The sequence below is a fragment of the Trachypithecus francoisi genome, unplaced genomic scaffold (assembly GCF_009764315.1).
Source record: "Trachypithecus francoisi isolate TF-2019V2 unplaced genomic scaffold, Tfra_2.0 Lachesis_group6, whole genome shotgun sequence".
Classification (NCBI taxonomy): Eukaryota; Metazoa; Chordata; class Mammalia; order Primates; family Cercopithecidae; genus Trachypithecus; species Trachypithecus francoisi.
Window position 1 is genome coordinate 77,054,296 of NW_022681471.1, and position 16,245 is coordinate 77,070,540.

Genomic DNA, 16,245 nt, shown 5'->3' on the forward strand with positions numbered 1-16,245 from the left:
CCCAATTTCCAGCACCTCTAGGATTGCACTGGGTCAGACCTGAAGCCAGAAGAGCCCTGCGTTTTGCCCAAGACCCACTGTAACCACTCCATGGATTCTGCCTATCTTCACTCAATGCATTGGGATTCTACAATCAGCAGATGGCAAAGGAAGCCAGGCTCATGTCCTTCCCCTAAGGGTGGCAAGATTTCCCAGACCCTCGGTGGATCTAAATATGCCCTTTGGGAGCTAGAGAATGGAGCCAAATACCTTAGAAGTCTACCAGGTGTTCTATTTTACCAAAGCTAAATTGGCACTCAAACCACAAGACACAGTCCTCACTCTTCCCTTCCTTTCCACAGGCAGGGAAGTCTCAACTCATGGCCACCATCACCAAAGAACCTTGAATACTGTCAGGCTATACCACCAAAGTTCACTTAAGGCCCAAGGGCTCTTCAGTTAGCTTTTGGTGAATACTGTCTTGCCTGAGACTCACTTTTCAGGGTAATTGCCTCTCTTCTGGCCCAGGGCAAGTCCAGAAATGCTTGGCTCTTGAACAAGACCTGGAATCAGGGTCTCCAACAGCCCACTTGGTGCTCTACCCTCCTGTCACTGCACTTGTACCTAAGGTACTAGATGAAGACTGTTTTACATTTTCCTCCTCTTTTATCAAGCAGAAGGAACCTCTCCCCATAGCCACCACAGCTGGAAATGTGCTTAGCCCCTACTGAAGAAGCACATCTCAGAGTATCAACTAAGGCCCATGGTGTACTACCTGGGTGTCACTGCTGGGTATTCAAGGCCTGAGGGCTTTTTAGTCAGCAGGTTATGGGTCCTGACAGGATTGCATTCTTCCCTTGATTCCCTTCATTTCTAGGGTGTGTCCAGAAATACCGTCTAGAAGCTAGGTCCTGAAAAGGGCCTTGTGACTCTGACTCATGCCCTATCCTATGGTGGCTGAGCTGATATCTAAGATACAAGACAAAGTCCTCTTCACTCTTCCATCTGCTATCCTCATGCAGACAGTAATGGTCTCTTTTGCAGCCATGAAGTGTGCTGACTAGGGTTGGGACAGGTGGTGCAAGCACTCTGTTAGCTGCCCTGGCTTGTGTCTCAGAAGACTGAATACCCTGCCCAAGTCTGTTGACTCTGAGCCCAGTTCTGCACTATGACTTACCTAGGAATTACAGTAACTACAGTCTCTGTGTCTTAGGCTGCCTGTCCTGTTTACTTAGATCCCCAGAGCCCTTTAGTCCTTGGTGTTGACAGCTGATATGAGTGATCCCATCTGGCTAGAGCTGGTTTGAATATTCCCTACATAGGCAAGTGTCAGCTGAGTTCAGCCCAATTTTGCTTTTCCCTGTGACAGGGCAGTGCTGAGTTCAATGTGGTCTCTTACTATTTCTGTGCTCTCTCTCTCTCTTCAGCATACAGATTACTTCTCTGTTCCATGCAGCCACTGCTGAAGGATGAGGAGGTGTGGTTGGCATCAGTGATCAAAGACTGTCTTTCCTACCTTCTGTGTAGGGAGACATGTTTTCCTCTATTCTCACATCACAACAATCATAAACACAGAAGAAGGCTTCTGTGACCAACTGTGTGGGGATTTTCCCCATACCTGCAGACATCAGCTGGTTGCCCTCTAATTCATTTATATCACTACCTACCCGAAGATAGTGTCAGATCCCACAGTAGAGGCCTAAATTCCCAAGACTTCTCCTCTCCACACACCAGTTGCAAGTCTGGGTCCCCAGAACTCTTGATCAAGAGATTTCAAATTAGAGTCCCCATGACTCCTTCTTTGGGATTGATTAATTTGCAGAAGCAGCTCACAGAACTCAGGGAAACACTTACCTATGTTTATTGGTTTATTATAAATAGTATTGCAAAGGATACAACTTTTAAGCTTTATGTCAAACGTATTAAAGGCACGATGGTGGTGGGTTGTGCCTTTACCACATCTAGAAAAATTGAGGCTAACACTGAATGCAGCTATATTGCCTGATGTTAAAACCAGCTCACTAATTCTGCACCTTACCCTGTCTGAATGGGAGTGAACTAAGGAGGACATACCTGCTAGACTAGACTACTTGCTAGACTAGATGAAGAGATGCATAGGGTGAGGTATAAGGGAAGAGGCATAGAGTTTCCATGTCTTCCCTGGGTGCACCACCATCCAGGGATCTCCACGTGTTCACCTATCTGGAAGCTCCCTTAACCCTGTCTGCTCCCTTGGGGTTTCATGGAAGCTTCATGATATCTGGATTTTTTCCTCCAGGGTATAGGGCGAGACCCTCTCTGGAAAGGTCTTAAGATTCATATTCAGAAAGGCAGAGAAACATTAGAGTGCAAGAAGGGCAGAAGGTCAGAGGCCTGACCCTGAGTTATTTGTTTTGTTTTGTTTTTGAGATGAAATCTTTCTCTGTCACTCATGCTGGAGTGCAGTGGTGCAATCTCAGCTCACTGCAACCTCTGCTTCTCGGGTTCAAGTGATTCTTCTGCCTCAGTCACCCGGGATTACAGGTGCATGCCACCACGCCCGGCTAATTTTTATATTTTTAGTAGAGATGGGGTTTCACTATTTTGGCCAGGCTGGTCTTGAACATCTGACCTCAAGTGATCTGCCCTTTTGGACCTCCCAAAGTGCGGGGATTACAGGCCTGAGCCACTGCACCTGGCCCTGCCCCTGAGTTCTAACAAACCCAGTATTATAATAAAAGATGGTAACAAGAGCTGTGGGAGTTATGAGTCTGTAACCATGGACAAAAGTTAATGTATACCATAACACCACAGGCCACTCCCTAGTTTTTTTTTTACCATGGAACCTTTACATTGTATCTATATCTATATCTATATATGTATATATAGATATAGATAGATCGATAGATATATCACAATCAATCATAATAACTAATCCAGTCCATCATAATGTATGAATGTCTCCCAAGATGAGGTCACTCAAGTATGCAGGCATCCTCTCAGTCTTGTCAGGTTCCAAAAGCAGGAGTGACCTTGGTATGTATACAACTTCACCCTTTCAGGCATCTGGGATAATTACACTGAGACAATCAATATTATCTCTTGCTCTGAGACTCTTGAGTTGTTAATGTAATATTAAATTTCCTCAATGAAGAACCCATTTATTCATTTTTTACTCTTGGCTACTATTTCCCCTTCTCTTCATTAACACTGACACTTTTTCACTTTTGGAAGGGGCATTAGAATCGCCACTGTGCTTGTCTACATTAAAGGTAGCAATACAAGTCTAGTAAGTAGCTCGTCCTCAGTTCACGTCCATTCAGACAGGGTAAGGCTCAGAATTAGTGAGCTATTTTTACCAACGGGCAACATAGCTGCACTCACTGCTAGCCTCAATTTTACTAGATGTGGTGAAGACACAACCCACCACCATAGTGTTTTTAGGAATTTTGACATAAAGTTTAAAAACATAGTTACAGTTTTCTATTTAGAAATCATCCCTGCTATTGCAGCACTTGTACTTGAAGTCCTGGTCCTAAGATCACTGCATCAGGTAAAGGACACAAAAATCATTTTTTGAGATAATTTGGGAAGAAAGAAAAAAAAATACATAGTTTTTATACCAGTGTACTCCTCCCTTGGTGAGAACTGCATGATTATACATGCATCTTCCCCATTATCTCTTCCCCCACATCAACCAGAAACAAAACAAAACAAAATAAAACAGAAAAGTCTAACAGAGGCACTACATTCCTATTCATGTTGAGTGTGAGCACACACTAATGAAGGCATGTAAGCCAGCTCTTTATTCCTTTATCTCCCCCTGTCTTAGACAACCGATTGAAACCAATTGCCTGTTGTACTTCTCCATCAAACTATTACTCTAAGGAGGATATCTCTCTGCCCATTTGGTCTGAAAAAATGATGGTCAGCCATCCACATCCACGAAATGTCTTTTATTTGTTTGTTTGGTTGGCACTCTGAGCATTTTCATTGTTCATTGGACAAGCAGAGCTTACTTCAGAGTTAGTGTCTATACTTGTCAAGACCCACTTTCAGCCCTTCAGGGATACAAGCATCAGTCTCACTTGTCAGTTATGTTCAGAGCCTTCCCACCAGAGAAATCTGTCCTACAGGAATCAGCAGTCTCTGTCTCTCTTGCTGAGAAATGGAAGAGTTTTTTTCTGGAATTTTGTGCTTGAGAGGGTGCAAAAGGAACATGTCTAGATTCGGCATGTCTCTGCACTGCTACAATAACTCTATATCCACTTATTTGATGGACCCAGATGGCCACCTCAACGGAACACATGGGGATAGCTGCTTGTCAATTTCAGTCATTTTCTGAACCTGGAAGAGAGTTCTGATAGTCATTGACTTGTTCTACTTTAATGCACCCCTCAAATCTCTGTGGAGCCATGCTCCATATGGGCATTCTTTTAACAGGCCAGGTTCCCATTGCTCTGCTATCTGAGCATATAGCCAGGCTATTGTTTACTGTCCTCGGGCTAGTAAAAAATTAAACACAGGGGCTTGTACCATTGTTTAATTTTTCCATCACTGTTAAAAAAAACAGCATGCAATTCAGCTCGTGGAGCAGGCCTGTTTTTACCTTTTTTGGTCTAAAGTAATAGCCTTCTAAAGAGGATGGTGTCCATTTACCTTGGAATTGCCATCTGTGAACCAAGTAGCTCTTGGTTGCTCAGTTGAGAGCTATTTGTCAGGTACTGTAGAATTCAGCAGTTTTTCATGCAGTTACAAGTAAGTTGTGGAAGAAAAAATATCCCTGCTTGAGAGTATCTCCTCCTTGCATTCTCCAGGTAGCATGATCCTCTACAATCCATTTTCATTTTATTATAAACCTCTTCTGGATACTGTCATCCCCATTAGAATATGTATCTGACATCACCTGATACAGCATGGGGATTTCAGGTGTCATAGGGATAGCTTTAGCCAAGGCAGTAAATACCCCTCAAGTGGAATAAGTAAATAATTTGTCATTACCAGCCAGCACTTTGGCTTCTACTCTTCACTGTGTGAACTCGGGCAATCATACAGATTCTCATTTGGCATGTCCAAATAATGTTGCTTGAAGGGCAAATTTAAATGCCTTGTTTTACAGTAGCAGGTAGAGGAAACATTCCCTAATAATCTACAATGTTCATTCCCATAATACAATCAGTTGAAAGAGATGCAATCACTTCATATAAAGTGTGTCCAAATATACTAACATTCATAATCCCGTAAACCCTTACATTTTTATGTTATAGTCTGAGAAACTTCTTTTCCCCACCCCAAGGCAATTGTGCCCTTTCTTGTGCAAAATGCTTTAGGTCCCCAGCCAGGGTTGAGTCAAAGGACCCTGACCCTTTTGTCAATCTTTACCTTGATTAATCTGCCCTACTCTTGCACCAAGCAATTTCAGATTCAATTTTTAATTGTAATCTCTGCCTTCCAGCTTGTGCGTGTGTGTCTGCTTCAGCTGCTGTTTATTGACATATAGGTAGGCTGTATAACAACGGGCCTGGATGTGGCTGCAGCAGTGGAGGGAAATGGAAGGTGAAGGGTGGAGTGTTTGCTGCAGGACAGCTGAGTGGAGGGTGGGGACAGGTGCAAACAGGGGAGTCCCAGGAGTTTGGGAAAGCAAGTATGGGCCAGGGCCAGAGTCTGCTTAAACTGGAACCACAGTCCCATGCCCTAAGGCCCCTAACTCTTGCTAGCTGTTTCCTGACCCTGGGCCAGGGTCGGGAGTCCTCTGTGCATCCATTTAATAAAGGAACTGAACAGAGTACAGAAAGGAAAGGAAGCTGTCACCTTTTTGCCATAGACTCCAGGAGCCTCCAATCCTGTATTCCTCCTTCTTCCCTTGCTTGGGTAAGGCCACATGATGGACAGCCAGGCTCTGGGTTGTCCCACTCAAGAGCAGGTTCTAAAAATAGCCATGTTTCAGTGAGACATTAATCTTCCCTGGTGACCCAGCCCACCACATTACAGCCCAGGGTGAGCTCTAAAATTGTTGCTGGTCTAATGGATGGGTTGTGGGAACCGGGAGGGACAGGGGCTGCAGGAGGGTCTCTGGGTCCATCACAACATGGAAACAACACGCATGGTGTTGCTGAAGCTGGAGCCAGGGTACCAACTGGTCAGCACAATAACCACATCTCCCTTCTTGAAGAAGCCTCCAGCATTGCCAGCATTCATGGCCAAGTTCACCCGGTGGTCCACATTCTTAGCCCAGGTCTCCTGGACTGCGTCCTTGCACGGCACAGGGAAGATGCTATGGGACCGGTGGGCCTGACAAACTGTCTGGGGATTCCATGTCACAGCAACGATAGGGGTACATGGCCGGTATCTGGTCACCTAGTGAGCAGAACTGCCAGAGTTTGTGAGGATGATTATGGCCCCGCTGCAGCACTCGAAGGAGGCCTCCACTGTGCCTACGTTGGTGGATTCTGTGGGGTAACAGGTAATGGGTGCCAGGAAGCGGGGCTCCTCATATAACTGCAAGTATTAGATGGCGACCTCTGCTTCACCGGCAATCAGGTGCTGCATGCGAACTGCCTCCAGAGGATAATCCCCTTTGACTGTTTCTCCAGACAGCATGATGCAGTCTGCTCTGTCCAGGACTGCATTGGCCACATCACTGCCCTCACCCCAGGTGGGGTGGAGCTTCGTGATTATGCTCTCCAGCATCAGAGTGGCACAGACGACAGGCCTCCCAGCTTGGTTGCAGCACCCAATCATTATCTTCTGAGCAAGGAAGATTTCTCTGCAGGAATCTCAATGCCTATATCATCATGAGCCACCATGATCCCATCGCTGGTCTCCAGGATTTCATCAAACCTCCAACCCTCCTCATGATTCTCAATTTTGCTGATTACTTTGATGTTCTTTCCCTTCTCTCCCAGGACCTTCCTAACTTCATGGGCATCAGATGCCTTGTAGATGAACGAGGTAAACACCATATCGACATCCTGCTCAACCCCAAACTTCAGGTCCTGGATGTCCTTCTCTGACATGGCAAGCAGGTCCACAGCAGTCCCAGGAAGGTTCACACCCTTCTTGCTGCCTGAGGAGCCACCATTTTCTACCTCCATCACGAGGAAGTCAGCACCTTTCTGCTTCACCTGGAGAGAAGGAAGCCCATCATCCACATAGATCTTGCTGCCCAGTTCTACCACCTTGCAGATGTTCTTGTAGTGCAGCCACAAGATGTTCTCATCACACTTTTCCGTGTAGGCATTATCCAGCATGATTTTGAGAGTGGCTCCCTTCTTCAGGTCCACCTCTAGAGTGCTGCTGCCCTTAAAGAGCCCAGTTCGGATCTCAGGTCCTTTAGTGTCCAGAACCTCAGCAACCAGCTGATAGAGGATGGGGGTCAGAAGAAAAACTTTCTGTGACTGTGCACATGTTCTTGATGGTCTCCACTGATACTCATGAGTTCCATGAGAGAAGTTCAGACCAGCCACATTCATACCAGACTTAATAATCTCCTTCAGCATCTCTACCGATCAGGGAGCTGGGCCAATGATACAGATGATGCCAGTGTTCCTGGCTGCTATGGGTGGCCAATCAATGTCCATGTGGCATGTGTGTTCCAGGAATGTGTCAGCCATGGCTGCATGCAGCTTCTGGGTCTGAATGAAAGCAGTCCTGGTTTCACTATGGGGCTTTGACATGACTGTTGAAGTCCTCAGCACTGACTGACTGGGGCTAGGCTGCAAACGTGGAGAGGTCAAGAGCACCGGGAAGCACAGCTACTGCGCACCTTCCAGCTTTTAAAAATTTCTCCAAACTGGGAGAAATACAGCAAACTGCTCAGGGACCTTTTAATGTCGGGTGATGAGAAGAGGCTCCCTTTTGTCCATCCAACCTTTGATAGTGTTGCATTAAGACCTTCGTTTTAACTCCATCAATTTTCATTTTCTTTATTCTACTTCTTAATCATCTGAAGACTTTTAACCGGCTGGGACAAGTCCCATGACTCCCCCCTTTCTTTTCCTTCCTAATTTGTTTTCTTCATTCACTTTATTTCTTTTTAAATTTTCAACATTTACTTTAAAATGATGTGCAGGATGTGCAGGTTTGTTATATAGGTAAACATGTGCCAATGTAGCCTGCTGCACAGATCATCCCATCACCCAGGTATTAAGCCCAGCATCCTTTAACTCTTCTTCCAGATGCTCTCCCTACTACCACCCTTCTCACCTTCCAACCAGTGTGTGTTTTTCCTCCCCATGTATCCATGTGTTCACATCATTCAGCTCCCACTTATAAGTGAGAACACATGGTATTTGGTTTTCTGTTCTTGCATTAGTTTGCCAAGGATAGTGGCCTCCAACTCCATCCATGTCACTGCAAAAGACATTATCTTTTTCCTTTTGATGGCTGCGTAGTATTTTATGGTGTATATGTACCACATTTTCTTTATCCAGCCTATCATTGATGGGCTTTTAAGTTGATTCAACGTCTTTGTTATTGCAAATAGTGTTGCAGGGAACAAACACATGCATGCATCTTTAAAATAAAAAGATTTATATTCCTTTGTGTACATACCCAGTAATGGGACTGATGAGTCCAATGGCATTTCTTTCTCTAGGTCTTTGAGAAATTGCCACACTGTCATCAACAATGGTTGAACTAATTTACACTCCAACCAACCATGTAAAAACTTTCCTTTTTCTGAACAACTTCACCCGTATGTGTTGCTTTTTGACTTTTTAGTAATAGCCATTCCGACTGGTGGGAGATGGTATCTCATTGTGACTTTGGTTTGCATTTTCTTAATGATCAGTGATGTTTAATTGTTTGTTGACCGCAGGTATGTCTTTTGAGAAGTGTTTGTTCATGGCCTTTGCTCACTTTTTAATAGTATTGGGCCCTATCATAGTGGAGAGCAAAGCTCTGCTGGCCTTAGTTAGAGTCAGCACATTGGAGGGTGCATTTGGACCAGACCCAGCTAGAGGAGAAATGCTCATCCTAGCAGGATGCAACATGAATGGAACTGGGTGTCATTGTTTTAAGTGAAATAAGCCAGTCATGTAAAGACAAACTTCACTTGTTATCATTTGTTGGTGGAATTTAAAAATAAGAACAATTGAACACATGGATATAGAGAGTAGAAGGATGGTTACAAGTGGCTTGCAAGGGTACTAAGGGGACTGTGTGGGAGCTGAGAATGGTTATGAATACAAAAAAATGAATAATATCTAGTATTTGATAGTATAAAAAGGTGGCTATAGTCAAAATAATTTACTGTAACAAAAGTGTATAATTGGATTTTTTGTAACACATACAGTAAGTACTCGAGGGGATAGATACCCCATTTACCATTATGTGATTATTATGCATTGTGTGCTTGTATCAAAATATCTCATATACCACAAAAATTTATACATACCTACTATGTACACATAAAGCTTTTAAACAAATTAAAATAATCTTTCTGGGATTTTAAAGACAAATTAAGCTATGTATGAATTCATAATATTTGAGGTTCCTGATCCATGAAAACAGATGTCTATGCATCTGCATAAATCTTCTTCAATTTAATCAACATTTTGGAGTTTTCAGCAAACAAATCTTGATTCTAAGTAATGTACTTTCTTTGAGAGTCCATAAGTTGTATTGTGCTTTTAATTTCAGTTTTCATGTGTTCATTGCTAATATATAGAAGTGTAAATGATTTTTATGTTAATTTTGAATACTGAGACCTTGTGGAATTCATTTGAAAGTTTTAGTTTTTTTTTTCTATTTCTATTTTTTTTTAATTTTATTTTTTAAATTTTACTTTAAATTCTGGGGTACATATACAGAACGTGCAGTTATGTTACATAGGTATTCACATGACATGGTGGTTTGCAGCACCCATCATCCTTTCACCTGCATTAGGTATTTCTCCTAATGCTATCCCTCCCCTAGCCCATCACCACTAACTGGTTCTGGTGTATGACATTACCCTCCCTATGTCCATGTGCTTTCATTGTTCAACTCACACTTGTGAGTGAAAACATTCAGTGTCTGGTTTTATACTCTTGTGATAGTTTGCTGAGAATGATGGCTTCCAGCTTCATCCATGTCCCTGCAAAGGACAGGAACTCATTATTTTTGTGGCTACATAGTATTCCATGGCATATATGTGCCACATTTTCTTTATCCAGTCTATCACTGATGGACATTTGGGTTGGTCCCAAGTCTTTGCTATTGTGAATAGTGCTGCAATAAGCACACGTGTGCATGTGGCTTTATAGTGGAATGATTTATAATCCTCTGGGTATACACCCAGTAATGAGATTGCTGGATCAAATGGTATTTCTAGTTCTAGATGCTTGAGGAATCGCCACACTGTCTTCCACGGTGGTTGAACTAATTTACACTCCCACCAACAGTGGAAAAGCATTCCTACTTCTCCACATCCTCTCCAGCATTTGTGGATTCCTGTCTTTTTGATGATTGCCATTCTAACTGGTAGGAGATGGTATCTCATTGTAGTTTTGATTTGCATTTCTCTAATGATCAGTGACGATGAGCATTTTTTCATAGGTTTGATGGCTGCATGAATGTCTTATTTTGAGAAGTGTCTGCTCATATCCTTTCCCCACTTTTTGATTTTTTTTTCTTGTAATTGTGTTTACGTTCTTTGTAGATTCTGGATATTAGCGCTTTGCCATTTGAATAGATTGCAAACATTTTCTACTATTCTGTAGATTGCCTGTTCACTCTGGTAATAGTTTCTTCTGCTGTCCAGAAGCTCTTTCATTTAATTAGGTCCCACTTGTCAATTCCGGCTTTTGTTGCCATTACTTGTGGTGTTTTAGACATGATATCTTTGCCCATGTCTATATCCTGAGTGGTATTGCCGAGGTTTTCTTCCAGGATTTTTATGGTTTTAGGTCTTATGTTTAATTCTTTAATCAATCTTGAGTTGATTTTTGTATAAGGTGTAAGGAATGTGTTCAGTTTCAGTTTTCTGCATATGGCTGGCCAGTTTTCCCAACAACATTTATTAATCAAGGAATCTTTTCCCCATTGCTTGTTTGTGTCAGGTTTCTCAAAGATCAGATGGTTGTAGATGTGTGGTGTTAGCTCTGAGGCCTCTGTACTGCTCCATTGGTCTATATATTTGTTTTGGTACCAGTACCATGTTGTTCTGGTTACAGTAGCCCTGTAGTATAGTTTGAAGTACATTCACACAGGTAGTGTGATGCCTGCAGCTTTGTTCTTTTTGCTTAGGAATGTCTTGGCTATGCAGGGTCATTTTGGTTCCATATGAATCGCTTAAATTAGTTTTTTTTTCCAATTCTGTTAAGAAAGTCAGTGGTAGCTTGATGGGGATAGCATTGAATCTATAATTACTTTGGGCAATATGGCCATTTTCGTATTCATTCCTCCTATCCAAGAGCATGGAATATTTTCCCATTTGTTTCTGTATGCTCTTATTTCCTTAAACAGTGTTTGTAGTTCTCCTTGAAGAGGTCCTTCACATCCCTTGTAAGTTGGATACCTAGGTGTTTTATTCTCTTAGTAGCAATTGTGAATGAGAGTTCATTCTTGATTTGGTTCTCTGTTTGTCTGCTATTGGTGTATAGGAATGCTTGTGATTTTTGCACATTGATTTTGTATCCTGAGACTTTGCTGAATTTGCTTATCAGCTTAAGGAGATTTTTGAGTTGAGACAATGGGGTTTTCTTTTTTTTTTTGTAAATAAAAAAGAAAATTTTTCTTTATTCTACTCTTTAGAACTCTACACACCGTGTTCCAGCAGTTCTGAGTTGACCACAGATGATTTCTATTGATTTTATCAGTTGAAATCCATGGATAGCACTGTACTTTCTTTTATTATTATTATTATTATTATTATTATACTTTAAGTTCTAGGGCACATGTGCATAACGCGCAGGTTTGTTACATATGTATACTTGTGCCATGTTGGTGTGCTGCACCCATTAACTCATCAGCACCCATCAACTCGTCATTTACATCAGGTATAACTCCCAATGCAATCCCTCCCCCCTCCCCCCTCCCCATGATAGGCCCCGGTGTGTGATGTTCCCCTTCCCGAGTCCAAGTGATCTCATTGTTCAGTTCCCACCTATGAGTGAGAACATGCGGTGTTTGGTTTTCTATTCTTGTGATAGTTTGCTAAGAATGATGGTTTCCAGCTGCATGCATGTCCCTACAAAGGATGCAAACTCATCCTTTTGTATGGCTGCATAGTATTCCATGGTGTATATGTGCCACATTTTCTTAATCCAGTCTGTCACAGATGGACATTTGGGTTGATTTCAAGTCTTTGCTATTGTGAATAGTGCCGCAATAAACATACGTGTGCATGTGTCTTTATAGCAGTACGATTTATAATCCTTTGGGTATATACCCAGTAGTGGGATGGCTGGGTCATATGGTACATCTAGTTCTAGATCCTTGAGGAATTGCCATACTGTTTTCCATAATGGTTGAACTAGTTTGCAATCCCACCAACAGTGTAAAAGTGTTCCTATTTCTCCACATCCTCTCCAGCACCTGTTGTTTCCTGACTTTTTAATGATTGCCATTCTAACTGGTGTGAGATGGTATCTCATTGTGGTTTTGATTTGCATTTCTCTGATGGCCAGTGATGATGAGCATTTTCTCATGTGTCTCTTGGCTGTATGAATGTCTTCTTTTGAGAAATGTCTGTTCATATCCTTTCCCCACTTTTTGATGGGGTTGTTTGTTTTTTTCTTGTAAATTTGTTTGAGTTCTTTGTAGGTTCTGGATATCAGCCCTATGTCAGATGAGTAGATTGCAAACATTTTCTTCCATTCTGTACGTTGCCTGTTCACTCTGAAGGTAATTTTCTTTGCTGTGCAGAAGCTCTTTAGTTTAATTAGATCCCATTTGTCAATTTTGGCTTTTGCTGCCATTGCTTTTGGTGTTTTAGACCCCAACCCTAATACCATAAAAACCCTAGAAGAAAACCTAGGTAGTACCATTCAGGACAATGGGGTTTTCTAAATATACAATCATGTCATCTACAAACAGAGACAGTTTGACTTCCTCCCTTTCTATTTGAATACACTTTATTTCTTTCTCTTGCGTGATTGTCCTGGCCAGAACTGCCAATACCATGTTGAACTGGAGTGGAGAGAGGGCATTCTTTTTTGTGTTCTTTTTCAAAGTGAATGTTACCAGTTTTTGCACATTCAGTATGATAATTGGCTGATAGTTTGTCATAAATAGCTCTTATCATTTTGAGATACTTTCCAATGATACCTAGTTTATCAGGAGTTTTTAGCATGAAGGGGAGTTGAATTTTGTCGAAGGCCTTTTCTGCGTCTATTGAGATAATCATGTGTTTTTTGACATTGGTTTTGTTTATGTGATGGATTACATTTATTGATTTGCATATGTTAAACCAGCCTGGAATCCCAGGTATGAAGCCAACTTCATTGTGGTGGATAAACTTTATGATATGCTGCTGAATTCAGTTCACCAGTCTTTTATTGAGAGTTTTCACATTAATGTTCATCAGGGACATTGGCCTGAAATTTTCTTTTTTTGTTGTTGTTTCTTTGCCAGATTTTGGTATCAGGATGATACTGGCCTCATAAAATGAGTTAGGGAGCATTCCCTCTTCTTCTATTGTTTGAATTAGTTTCAGAAGGATTGGTACCAGCTCTTCTTTGTACCTGTGGTAGAAATCGGCTATTAAACCATCTTCTCCTGGACTTTCTTTTTTGGGCAGTAACCTATCAATTACGGTCTCAATTTCGGAGCTTGCTTTTGTTCTATTCAGGGATTCAACTTTTTCCGGGTTTAGACTTTAGAGGGTGTATGTGTCCAGGAATTTATCCATTTCTTCTAGATTTTCTAGTTTATTTGCATAGATGTGTTTATAGTAATCTCTGATGGTAGTTTGTATTTCTGTGGGATTGATTTTGATATCCCCTATATCATTTTTTATTGTGTCTATTTGATTCTTCTCTGTTTTCGTTATGAGTCTGGCTGGTGGTCAATCTATTTTGTTAATCATTTCATGAAAACAGCTCCTGTATTCACTGATTTTTTGAAGGTTTTTTTGTGTCTCTATCTCTTTCAGTTCTGCTCTGATCTAAGTTATTCCATATCTTCTGCTAGCCTTTGAATTTGTTTTCAGTTACTTCTCTAGTTCTTTTAATTTTGATGTAAAGGTGTCAATTTTAAATCTTTCCTGCTTCTCTTATAGGCATTTAGTGCTGTAAATTTCCCTCTAGACACTGCTTTAAATGTGTCCCAGAGATTCTTGTATGTTGTGTCTTTGTTCTCATTGGTTTCAAAGAATACCGTTATTTCTGTCTTCTTTTTGTTATTTACCCAGTAGTAAATTCATTCAAGAGTGGATTGTTCACTTTTCACGTAATTGTGCAGTTTTGAGTGTGGTTCTTAATTTTGAGTTCTAATTTGATTGCACTGTGGTCTGAGAGACTGTTATGATTTCTGATCTTTTGCCTTTCCTTAGGAGTGTTTTACTTCCAATTATGTGATAAATTTTAGAAAAAGTGCTATGAGGTGCTGAGAAGAATATATATTCTGTTGATTTGACGTGGAGTGTTCTGTACCTGTGTATTAGGTCTCCTTGGTTCAGAGCTGACTTCGAATCCTGAATATCCTTGTTAATTTTCCGTCTCATTGATATGCCTCATAATGACTGTGGGGTGTTAAAGTCTCCAACTATTATTGTGTGGGAGTCTAAGTCTCCTTATAGGTCTCTAAGAACTTGCTTTATGAATCTGGTCGTTCCTGTATTGGGTGCATGTATGTTTAGGAGAGATAGCTCTTCTTGTTTCATTAATCCCTTTCCCATTATGTAATGTCCTTCTTTGTCTCTTTTGATCTTTGTTGGCTTAAGGTCTGGTTTATCAGAGATTAGGATTGCAACTTCTCCTTTTTTATGCTTTTGATTTTCTTCATAAATATTCCTCCATCCTTTTATTTTGAGCCTGTGTGTGTCTTTGCATGTGAGATGGGTCTTCTGAATATAGCACACTGTTGGGTCTGGACTCTTTATCCAATTTGCCAGTCTGTGTCTTTTAATTGGGACATTTAGTTTGTGTATATTTAAGGTTAATATTTTTATGTGTGAATTTGATCCTCTCATTATGATGCTAGCTGGTTGTTTTGCCTGTTAGTTGATGCAGTTTCTTCATATTGTCAATGTTCTTTACAATTTATTATGTTTTTTGCAGTGCCTAGTACTGGTTGTTTCCTTCCATGTTTAGTGCTTCCTTCTGAAACTCTTGTAAGGCAGGCCTCAAGGTGACAGAATCTCTCAGCATTTGCTTGTTTGTAAAAGATTTTATTTATCCTTTGCTCATGAAGCTTAGTTTGGCTGGATATGAAATTCTGGATTGAAAATTATTTCCTTTAAGAATGTTGAACATTGGCCCCCACTCTCTTCTGGCTTGTAGGGTTTCTGCAGAGAGATCTGCTGATAGTCTGATGGGCTTCTTTTTGTGGGTAACCCGACCTTTCTCTCTGGCTGTCCTTAACAATTTTTCCTTCATTTCAAACTTGGTGAATCTGACAATGATGTGTCTTGGGGTTGCTCTTCTCAAAGAATATCTTTGTGGCATTCTCTGTATTTCCTGAATTTGAATGTTGGTCTGTCTTGGTAAGTTGGGGAAATTCTCCTGGATTATATCCTGAAGAGCGTTTTCCAACTTGGTTCCATTCTCCCCATCACTTTCAGGTAAAACAGTCAAATTTAGATTTGGCCTTTTCACATACTACCATATTTATTTATTTATTTATTTTCTTTTTTGAGACGGAGTCTCGCTCTGGCCCCAGGCTGGCATGCAGTGGCACAATCTCACCTGACTGCAACCTCTGTCTCCCAGGTTCAAGCAATTTTCCTGCCTCAGCCTCCCAAGTATCTGAGACTACAGGCATGCAACACCACGCCCAACTAATTTTTGTATTCTTATTAGAGACAGGGTTTCCCCATGTTGGCCAGGATGGTCTCGATCTCTTGTCCTTGAGATCCTCCCACCTCAGCCTCCCAAAGTGCTGGGATTACAGGTGTGAGTCACCATGCCCAACCACATACTCTCATATTTCTTGGAGGCTTTGTTCATGCCTTTTTAGTCTTTAGGTCTGCTGAAGCTGCTCCCACAGCTGCTCCTTCCCCCAGGTTCTCTGTCTCAAGTAGATGGGGGTTTTATCTATAAGTCCCTGAATGGGGCTGCTGTCTTTTTTTCAAAGATGCCCTGCCAGAGAGGAGTAATCTGGCTGTCTGGCCACAGCAGCCTTACTGAACTTCAGTGGGTTCCA

At 41.6% G+C, this 16,245-nt stretch overlaps 1 pseudogene; it reads right to left on the reverse strand.

Annotated features, from left to right (window-relative positions):
* Positions 1 to 6,039: 6,039 nt before the first annotated feature.
* Positions 6,040 to 7,643, reverse strand: LOC117077750 (annotated as a pseudogene).
* Positions 7,644 to 16,245: the final 8,602 nt, after the last annotated feature.